Genomic DNA, 9,015 nt, shown 5'->3' on the forward strand with positions numbered 1-9,015 from the left:
GAGAGGCTGTAACGCAAGACGAAAATGGAGAGGAAAAGCTTCCTTCTCCGCACCGACGGCCGAAAGGCAACAGCCAGCACAGCCCGACGCTCCTGGGGTTCTTGCCCCCTTCCCAGAGGAGCAGGGGGGTGGTGGGAGGGAAGGGGAAGGGGGAGATACTGTAGCCCTACCCTCCAAACTGCTGCTGCTGCTGCTGCTGCTTCTGCTGCTGCTGCTGCTGCTGAGGATGAGGATGAGGATGATACAACCAACCTCCTGCTCTGGCATCACACCCCAAATCCAGCCCCGTGGAACTCCAGCCCGCCCCCCACCCAGGCTCCGTCTAATGTCATTCTTGAGGCAGCGCTCCTCTCCCCCGCCCTCTCCCCCCACAAAGTCCCAAGATTGCGTGGTCGTGTTTACAAACCCGGCCACATTAGGAAAGAAAGAGAAAAACGGGAGGGGAGGGAGGGGTTGGGGGGGGGGAAGACGAGACAATAAAAAGCGGTTGCAACACGTGGAGGCAATTACTGTAACAGCCTTAATCTCTCGCTAGAAGTCATTTTTTTTAAAAGCCCATGTCCTCGTTTCCCCCCCCCCCCTTTCCCCTCCCCTCCCCTGCCCCCTTCCCAATCTCTTGACACAATGCACAAGTTTACCCTGAACTGGATCCTATTAAATAATTCAATGGTGGCGGTGTAATTTTGGTTGGAACCAGCACGGATTCCCAAGTCGTGACTGCAAAAAGTGAGTAATGCGCTCCGGCTGCGTCACGGCTCCAGTCACAGTTCATTCCGAACTGAGAAGGAATCGTGACTTCGACTGGAGACGTCCCCTACATGGGGAGAGCAAGGGGAGGGGGTTGGGGGGAGAGGAAAAAAAAGAGAATGCAAAAAAAAAGAAACCCCAAAACAAGGAAAAAAAAACCCTGCCCAATGAAAAGCGCTGTCAGGGGGCATTTGAACTCCGCAGATCGCTGTGTCTCTCTCTCTCTCCACTCTGCCTCTCAACTCTTCTCTCCCCCCTCTCGGCTTTCACTCCCCTCTCTGATGAGCCCTCAACAAGTTGGAGAAGGAAAGGAGTGGAGGGGTTAAGATGAGGAAGCCGCTATTACCAAGATCGTGACCCTCCCACACAGTACAGAAACTTATATACATACCTGGAGGAAGGGTTATTTGGTTTGGGGTTTTTCTATTTTTTTTTTTTTTTTTTTTGGAGGGGTGTGGGTGGAGGGAATGGAAGTACCACTTCAGACGGTTCCCGTTCGCACTGGACCCGGCCACGGAGGTGACTAGAGAGAGGTAAGGAGCAGGTGGTTGGCTGGTTGGTTGACTGGCTAGTTGGTTGGCTGGCCTGGCCGGTTGGCTAGCAGGACCTGGTGAACTTTTCTCTATCTTGTGCTCTCCACCGAGGCTGGCCACGGTGCCCAGGCCCCCCTCCATCCCCTGACCCCTAGGCGGGCGAGAGCCAGGCGCAGGGCGTGCAGGCATGTGCATGTGTGTGTCTGCGTGTGTGTATATACGTGTGCATGTGTTGCTGTGCGTGTGTGCAGCCGTCCTTCCCCGAATTGAGGGGATGGGGTGGGAAGGTAGGTGGGTCGCAGCCCCGAGAGCGCAGGGGCGGAGGCGACGGATGGGCGGGGATATGAGGAGGGGGAGGGATGAGGCCTGAGTTGGAACGGTGGGCGCTTGGAGGCCCTGGTTTTGTGGAATTTTCTCTGGACCTGAGGGGTGTGTGTGCGTATGTGTGTGATGTGTTTGCGTCGTTCCTATAATGGCATTGGGCAAACGTGCAGGTCCCCCCTCCCATCCCCACCCCCTAAATTCTCCAGTTCTTGTGCTCTTCCTTGGTGGGGGATTTCCCCCTCCGATTAGGACAACGTAGAAGCGGTCCCTGGCCTTCCTGATCTCCAGGGCAATGATGGGGATGGGTGGGAAAGCGAGGGGGGGGGGGGGGAGAGACTGGAAGGGGAAAAGGGAAAGGAAGGAAAGGCCAGAGCCAGAGCCTAGGTACTTGGGAAGAACTGTCTCCGCCCTTCTCCTCTCCTCCACTCCCCGCCATTCCCGGCCCCGGCCCTCCAGGGATGGAGTCGGTCCTGGGAGCCCCATGATGGTGGGGTCCGGTGGGGGAGTTGGCAATCCAGGGGGGGCGTCCCCACCCCAATTCCTTACCGAGAGGAAAGGTGGGGAAGGAAGGGCGACTGGGGCTTGGCCTAAACAGTGGAGAGCCCCAAGAGGGACGTTGGGGGACGCACACCTAATATTTCCATGGATTTTGTCTGTATGGGGTGTGTGTGTTCTATTTATAACTTTTTGGAGGGGGCCTGCGGGGGAGGAGAAGGGATCTCATTTTCTGGAAATAGCTTGAGTAGTATGGAGTTTGGGATTTTTTTTCCCCCCCTTAAATCCTCCATGATTTATGTGATTGGATCATTTTTCCTCCGGATCTTTTGGCTAGCGCCCCTTTGGGAGGAGGGCTCGCCCCTCCTCTCCCCCCGCCCCCCCCCAATATATACCCCGCTCTCCTTGCTCTGGGGCTGGGGTATGTCCAGCCCGGTTCATCGCCTGGCAACAATATTTTAACGTGTTCCTGTCTGGGATTTGTTGAATAATTAGAAATGGAAATGTTTTTTTTTTTTTTCTTCCTCCTTCCCCCTTCGAAAAAAAGGAAATGTGAGGTCTCTCCCGATTGGTGGGTGACGATTTTAGTCCGCACCAATGAGCCGGCTGCCTGGTCTCTATTTATTTAGTGCTCAGGGGGAGAGTTTTCTCTTTACGCAGCGCCAGCAGTCGTGGCTAGGACCTCGGCTCGGGAGCGAGGAGGGGGCGGGGGGGCGGGGGGCCGGGAAATCCGAGCCGTCCCTAGCCAGAGCCCCCAGATCCTCCAGCCCGGGGCTCCCGGACCCCCGAAGTGGCCGGGGGGGGGGGTGGGTGGGAGGGACGGGGGGGGATGGGGGCGGCGGCCTGAGCTCGGGGATCCCCCCCGCCGCCCCCTCCTCCTCCTCCCCTTCTCCTCTTTCCCACACAGACACACACACACACACACACACACCCCCCTCTCTCCGGGCTGGGATGCGCCGAGGGGAGCGGGATCGCCGGCCGCCTGGAAGGGGAAAAGGAGAGAGGGAGGAAGGAGAGGGAGAGGTGAGGGGTTGGCGGGGGATGGAGGACACGTCGCTCGCCCCGGAGCCCGGCGCCAGGGTTTCGGCTGCATCCTCTGGAAGCCCTGTCGGAGGACCGACGGATGTAGACTTGTCCTTCGCGAATCTTTTTGCGGTCTGGGCTTGCTGTATATAACTGTCTAGCCGGGAAGCCCTTACCCCAAAAAGCATTCGCGGAGGGCGCACTCGCCGAAGAGCCTAGCACCATTTCCACCACCACCACCACCACCACCACCACCACCAAGCGACCGCCGATGCCGGGACTTCTCACCTCGCCACTTTCCCTCCCCAAAGCCGCCCCCGTGGTCCCTCACATCCCGGGGGACCTCGCCGCCCTTTCCCCCCCATCTCCCCCCCCCCAACTTTTGCATCGACTTTGTCTAACGGAGGGGGGGCAGTGGGACCTGGTGGGGATGGTGGGCTTGCCTTGCTTTCGGGGTGTGTGTCCGTGTGAGTGTGTGTGCGTGTCGGAGGAAGAGGCGGAGGGAAAATGCAATAAAAGTTTACCAAAGTTGTCCCCGTCCCCCACACTTCCCCCTGGCACCCCACCTCCCCGCTGCTGTAAAGCTGATGGGTAGTATCGGGTCGGTCCCTAAAAGAGGATTCGCGTTCTGGACATTTTGCATCCTGACTCTGGCGATCGGGATTCGGGGGGGGGGGGGGGGGGAAGGGGTGTGGAGGGGGAAGAGGGGTGGAGGAGACCCGACAGGAGTAGGGGGTGGGACCCTGCCCCAGAAAAAGGGAGAGATAGGTGGGGAGCAGGGAAGCGAGGAGAGCGGGCGGCGGGTTGGGGAGACCCGAACAGGCATCGAAGCTCTGCCAGCTCTCGGGAACCTCCCTCTCCCTGCTCCCCCCCACCAGACACAAAAACACACACACCCCCCACACACCCCCAACACTTGCAGCCCGGTTTGGGGCGCTTGGCAACCTAGGGTTCCCCCCCCGTCGGCTCCCAGAGCCGGTGGAGCCGAAAGGGGGTAAAACAGGTTGGAGCCCGGGGGAACCCCCGCGAAGGGCTGCTCCTGGAGCGATGCGGTGGCAGCGAGCTGGCGGCAGCGGCGGTGCCAACCCCAGCCCGGCCTCTCCATGCCCGGCACCGGAGGGACACGACAGCATCCAGTAGCCTGGGGAGCTGCTCTGCCCCTTGGTCCTTGCAGTAATTACCACTTCGGATTACAAGTGGCATAAATCAGACCCATTTCCCAAATCGCCGCCGGCCCACACCCCGAAACACGCCCGATCCCCCACTATCCATGTGGTTAGGACCTGGGGACCCCCCTTCCCTCCCCCAAGCTCCGGACACGTCTATGTAGGTGGACCCCCGACTGATAGATTGACCTTGGCACCCGAGAATGGAGGCAAAGTTGGCTGGTGGAGCTGGGGGCTAAAGCGGGCCCCGTGTGGCATCGCCTTCCGACCCACGGCCCGAGCTGTTCCTCGCCTCCAACCGGGCGACCCCCGGCCACCTCCCCTCCAGCCCCCCGTCCGAGCTGGCCCAAGGGGATCCCAGTCGGAGGGGCTCGGGGAGCGCCCGGTTTCCCCAGCTCAGCCTCGAACCGGGAGCCCGGTGTGAGAGCGCGAGCCTCCGGGGCCAAACCCGCCCCTTTCTCCCGAGATAAAAGACTTTCCCCCCACCCAGCCGCACCTTCGGGGAGGGTAAAAGGGGCTCTAGGTCCCCGAGGGGGAAACGGGGCGAAAGCAAAACCCCCTGGGGGGTTCCTTCTCCGCCTTCCTCCTGGGGCCGTCTGACGAGGGTTGGCTTTGTGCGGGGAGAGGTGAAAGGGTCATCTTGGCCTTAAAATAGCCTCGCCCTCTGCCGTGCCTTTCACCTTCTTCCCTCGGCTTCCTCCTTTTCCCCTCCCAGAAAGCCCCCCTTGCCCGGAGCTGCTGCCCAGGGCCACCCCTCCGGCGTGGCCAGCTTGGGGTGGTGGGAGGATGGGAGAGGAGACCCGAGAGGGGATTTGCGAAGAAAGATGGGGTGAGGGGAGCCCGGGCTGCCCCGGGTTGCCGGCTCGCCCCGGCCCCTTCCCCGCCCCTCTTTTGGGAAGGGGATTTGGGGCTGGGGGGTGGCAGAGGCTGGGCCTGGGGAGTCCCGGGCGTCGTACGGCACAGGAGTGGTTCTTTGCATCTGCTAGACAACTGTTGCTGCCCGCAGCTCAGGAGCTGCCGCTGTCGATGAAGCAGGACTGGGGTTGGGGCGGGGGGCGTCCCCTTGGTCTCGGAATGGGGGGGTCCTCTTCCCATCGGTGGGAGAAGGGAGACCCCCCCCCCCTTCCTCTCCCTCCCCCATCTTTCCCGGGGAACAAGGAAATCAGTGCCTTTGCTCTCTCGGCTGAATCTTTCCAAGGGCGTTTCCCTCACTCTTGAGTCTGGAGCTTCTCCCTGCTCCAACTCGCCTTTTCTCCTCGCCAGGGCCCCTCTTGGAAGAAAATGGGGAGGGGTGGGTAGGATGGCTGTGACGTGAGCCCCCGAATTGCTCCCCCTCCCCGTCTCAATCCCCCTCCCCACCGTGAGCCACCCTGAGGGCCAGGGGCCTGGCTACGCTGCTTGGAGTCTCCCGCTCCCTCGACCTGGCTCCTGCCCGGGGCCCAGGCCGGCCCTCGGGGGACCCAGGAGACCCTTGGCCCGTCCGTCCGTGATCCCGGACCTCTCTGGGCCTCTCCCGGGTGTCCCAAACGCGAGAACAATGAAACCGGACAGGCAGAGGTGGGAGAGGGGAGGGAAGGTTGAGGGGCAGAGAGGAGGGGACGGAGGGAAAGTTTGGAGGTCAGCTTGGAGCTGACCGGGCTGCCGCCCCCGGACCCTGATCCAGCCGCGGCAAACGGTCCATCCCTGAGCGTCCGGGGCCAGCCGGGCCTGCAGCCCCTAGAAACAGAGACCCCACCGGTGGGTCGGTCCCCGGGCCTCGCCCCTGGCCTCAGCAGGCTGCTTTCCCGCCCATCTACCCGTCCTGGGCCCCGGCCGCCAAGGCCTCTTAGACGGGGCCGCTGGCACATATTTCAGTGGGGAGGCTGTCGGTGCCAGTCCTGCCCGGTGCTCCCAGCCCTGCCCCACCGGGTCCTGCTCCATCCAGTAACCAAGCCCTGCCTCTCCGCCCTCCCAGGTCGGCGCTGCCCGCCGCCCCGATGCCCGCGGCCTACGCAGAGGGACGGAGGAGCCTCGGCGGAGAAGGCCGGTGTTGGCGCTGCCGGTGCCCGGAGGGCCAGGAAGGACGGGCCCCGGAGAGCCAGGTGAGAGAAAAAAGTTCCACCAAGCCCGGGAGTCACACAAGGCCCGAGCGCTCAATACACTGCCCGACACACAGTAGGCGCCCGACAGATAGCGCCTATCTCCACCCCAGCCTTGGTACAGTGCCTGGCACATAGGAAGCACTTGACGGATGCCACGGGGAGGAGGATGAGGATGATGACTGATGCAGTCTAGACTTCCCACCCGGCTCTCTAACCTCTGGGCGCCCTGGCATCAGGGGATGGAGGCCCTGGGGAGGTGAGGGAAGAGGGCAGGCAGAGCTCCAGACGCCTCCCCCCTCCATCCCCAGACCCCTCCAAACGGTCTCCTTGCCACCGCGATGCCTCGGGCCTAGAAACCAAGGCCCCAGAGGCGGGAGGAACCAAGTCAGGTTGCCCCGAATTCTCCGTCGGAGAGGTTTGGGGGGTCAGGGCGAAGGAGTGGGGGCCAGGCAGGGGCCTTGGCAGAGGCGATAGGAGGAGGCGAAGGGGTTGGGCCGGCGAGGGAGCCAGGCCAACTTAGCCACCAACTCTCCAATGAGGTCGGGGTGGTGCTGAAAGGAAGCGTTTCTGTGAACTGGGCTGGAGTCTTGAGGGGTTGTTTTCGGGGGTTTGTTTGCTTAGAGTCCCGGGAAAGGGGACTCTCGGATTCGCTGGGAAAATCCCCTCTCCGGGGGGAGTTTTGCCTGCCCGACAGGGGTGCCCCGGACCAAGCCGTGGTGGGACCCCTTTCCTCGGCCTGGCTGGAAGTTTTGACCCCCTCCCCTCCCCAGGCGCGATCCCTTAGGATCGTGCAACTAGGAAGTTTGGTTCTCTGGGGTAAAGCAGGGAAGAAGGCAGCCGCCCCAGACAGGGTGGTTGGTGCGAGGTCTGTGTCAAATGGACATTAGAGGGGAAAGCTGGCGTCCACGCACGGCTGGAAATCGGCAGTTGCGGTAGCCTCACTCCGCCCTAGACTATTATATTTATAACATAAGCATTGTATGGGGTTTAGAAAGTCCCCTGTTTGAGCAGTAAACACTCGGCTAATAGCTCGACTGGAATCTCCCCTACAATTTTGAGCAGCGTGGAGGTGAGCGGGGCATGCCTCTCTGCTGTCTAATTATGGCCTTTGGCCCTTCCCTTTTGCCCTGCATTTAAAAGCCACCGTGGCCTGAAGTCTGCAGTTCCTTGGCTTTCGGCTTGCAGATTTTATTAATTCCAAGAAGTTATCACTTTGCTGTTTCTCTCAATGCCGATTATTTCCGTCGGACCGTGGGGAAATCGTAGGCGATTGATACCGATGAAAGACGAAAGTATTTCTCTCCCCCCATCTAGAAAAGGAACTCTCCCTTGATCTTTTTAAGCGGCCTGTCCTGAGAGCGGTTAAGAGAAGGACAGTCCGTAGTTTACACGTTATTATAAATAAACGACCAAGACTCCGGTCAGGCGAACAAATGCCTTTTAAAAATGACCGGCGTTTCGGATGCTCAGTTCCAATGCTACCATTCGTGCTACCATTTTCTGGAGCATCAGCAGTATACTAGGTGCTGTACAAATCACCGGATTAAATACGGTCCCCACTTGGAGGTGATAGGGTATCCGGACCCCAGAGCCTCCGTCTCGGCGCTTGTCCTCCGAGGAGGCCGTTAGTGGGCCACCATTGGTAACGCACTGTTTGCTGTGTCACAGCAGGCACGTTTGCCTTGAATGGCTCAGCACCACCATTAGGCAGAGCCTTGCTGTCTTTAAAGCCTCTCCTCCCGTGAGCCAGGGGCCATTCCAAAGCCAAACTCCTTCAAGGCCAAGGTCCCTTTTTCCCTTCTACCGCTAATCAGTTTGGCGCTTTGGATCAGCTCTAATCGTCACACGTAACCGAGACGTGAGCATCTGTAGGAGAAGATGGCAGAAGAGGCAGGAGGGGGGCTGTTGAGTGGGGTTCATTCGGACTGGTAACGCACTACCAGTACAAGGAGAGTTCCTCAGACGGAATCTGATATGTGTGACTCCGTATCACCCATAGGTCAAAAGTTGCTGCAGTCCTCGAGCTTAAAGCGTAGCCGCCCCGAGTGGTCTCTCGCATGCCAAGATGAAACGTTTTGGTGCAAGAGAGCGCTGTTTATTTTAACATTTTAAAATGACCCGGAGATCCATCTTGATTAATTTGGTTCAAAATAAGTGATCTTATTGACAACCATTTAGAGCCGGTATTAATCACGACTCAACAAAACCACGCAGGTTTAGCTACCGGGCCCAAGCTAATTCAAAAATAAATAGATGATCCAAATTGTTTAATACAGACCACAGTCATCTCCTTCCCTTCCACGCCCCAATTTTGTAAACATTTTTGGAAATTGTTTCAATTCTAGGTTGAAAATGAAAAAAAAAAGATTGTTTTCTAATTTGTCTGGAAGTTTGAAAAAAAAGAAATAGGATAGAATCTAGATCTGGATTTTTTTAAACCAGGGTTTAAATCTTGCTTTTGGTTTTGCTTCTGCTCTTGCTGCTACTGCTTCTAGTAAATGGTAACGGATAATATTCCATTTTAATCCTGCCCCCCAGACCCCCTCTTTTGAAAAGCAGACGTTTATGGTTGAAACAAAAGTAGAGCAGAAAACTGATGGTGCAGAGAGAGGACAGAAAATGAGGCTGGTTTCAGATTCTTGGGTT

General features: G+C 58.8%; 1 long non-coding RNA gene across 1 annotated transcript; it reads left to right on the top strand.

Moving 5' to 3' along the window:
• The first annotated feature begins 1,185 nt into the window (after positions 1-1,185).
• Positions 1,186-6,369, top strand: LOC119943228. Its single transcript, XR_005455655.1, has 2 exons — positions 1,186-1,280; positions 6,243-6,369. It is a non-coding gene; the product is annotated as an uncharacterized LOC119943228 (long non-coding RNA).
• The last annotated feature ends 2,646 nt before the right edge of the window (positions 6,370-9,015 follow it).

This window comes from Tachyglossus aculeatus, chromosome 22 (genome assembly GCF_015852505.1).
Source record: "Tachyglossus aculeatus isolate mTacAcu1 chromosome 22, mTacAcu1.pri, whole genome shotgun sequence".
Classification (NCBI taxonomy): domain Eukaryota; kingdom Metazoa; phylum Chordata; class Mammalia; order Monotremata; family Tachyglossidae; genus Tachyglossus; species Tachyglossus aculeatus.